This window comes from Hyaena hyaena, unplaced genomic scaffold (genome assembly GCF_003009895.1).
Source record: "Hyaena hyaena isolate Hyena2069 unplaced genomic scaffold, ASM300989v1 scaffold_2435, whole genome shotgun sequence".
Classification (NCBI taxonomy): domain Eukaryota; kingdom Metazoa; phylum Chordata; class Mammalia; order Carnivora; family Hyaenidae; genus Hyaena; species Hyaena hyaena.
In genome coordinates this window covers 3649-5472 of record NW_024083072.1, presented here as the reverse complement: position 1 = coordinate 5472, position 1824 = coordinate 3649, and positions in this window count along the sequence as shown.

Below are 1824 nucleotides of genomic sequence, written 5' to 3'. Positions count from 1 at the left end.
GACACGCCTTTTTTTATGGGGCTCAAATCTACTTAGTGATTGCTAAGTTGTTTTATCTTTAAAAAAATTTTAATGTTTTATTTATTTCTGAGAGAGAGAGAGAGACAGACAGACAGACAGAGAGCATGATCAGGAGAAGGTGAGAGAGAGGGAGATACAGAATCTGAAACAGGCTCCAGGCTCTGAGCTGGCAGTCAGCACAGACATGGGGCTTGAACCCACAAACTGTGAGATCATGACCAGAGCCAAAGTCGGATGCTTAACCGAATGAGGCACCCAGGTGCACTTAAGATGTTTTAGATATTAGATGAATTAGGTATTAATTAATTCTCTCATTGTATGAAGGACAAACTTTGCAACAAAGTTTAAAAATTAAGAGATAAACTTTTTATCAAATAGACAGGCTCTCAAGTCCCAGCTTTGTCATTTACACTGTGTAAGAACTTTGGTTCCTGGCTTAACTACTTTCATCTTCATTTTAAATTTGTGTACAAAAGCATGTGATACATAGTTTTTACTGTAAATGAGATAGAATTTGGTCAACTGTCATATTGACGTTACATATTCATATCACTAGCTAGTCTCATTATTGAAAAACATAAAACCATTGAGAATGAAGTTTAAACTGTATTTCCTTGAAAGTATTGAATCATTTAACTTTAAATATTAAAATAATTCAAGTATAATATAAACAAGGTCCGAAATATACTTTGATTTACAGAGTTTTAATTACATTTGCTCCTTTCTGTTATTTCTCTCAATCTTATCTTTAGTCACACAAATTTCTCTCACCTAATATGCATATAAAATCTACACATATTCTCAGTATAATCATTTTGGAGAGTATAAATTATCATCTTATAATCTATGGTGCTTTGAGTTGCCACACAATTTAATGCCTTAATGACCATTTGTTTTCAAAGTGTGTACCCAGGTTTTAGCTCTAGTTTTTCCTTTTTGTAAATTCTATAAAGACAATTGGGAGATTTAGTTAATTTATTTGCATTGGAAATAGTGTGACTCAGACTTCCATTGGCACATAAGAAAAATATGGAGTACAAACCTTGGTAATCATCTCTAATATTTTTTTCAAAATATCTCCTATTAAAGCAGAATTTATTAGCAGTTTGGAAGTAGTTAAATTGCTTACAAAGATTTTAATATCAGAATGTATAAATATATACAAAATGTAAGCAAAAGTATGTGTTTATCTGGTGTAAAAAATAGCAAACTACTTCTTTCTCCTTTCCTAAAACAAAAATATTGAGGGTTTTAGAAGAAAAACTTATTGAATTATTTAAATTTTTAGAAATGTATAAATTGTTTTTTTAAAATGCTTTGTGGTTTATGGAAGTTGGAATGAGGGAGAATGGTCTCAATAGTTGTAAATATGTAAGGATTCTGTCCATGTATAGTGATAAAAATTTATGTCCAGAGTTTATCTAAAAAGGAGACATTTATCCCTCTTGAACTCACATTTCAGTTGTCTTTAAATAACAATTTATTGTGAATAGTGTATCAGACTCTTAAATACAGTACAGCATGTTAACAAATATTTTGGGTAATGAAAACCAAATTAACACAAGTACTTTTATTAAGTTGTCATGTATTTATTTTCCTTAAATATTTATACTTCAGAGAAACTTGTCTATTTAGTCACTTGAGCTAATAATGCCAAATATAATTAAAGCTATTCTCTAAGAAGTGTACTGATGCCTGCTCTTTTGAGTTTAATTTCACCAATTATGCCTTCGGTTAAACAGCCTACTAGTCATTTAGCTAAAAGACACATTTATGCTGTAATACTTGTAACGTGGGTCGAGT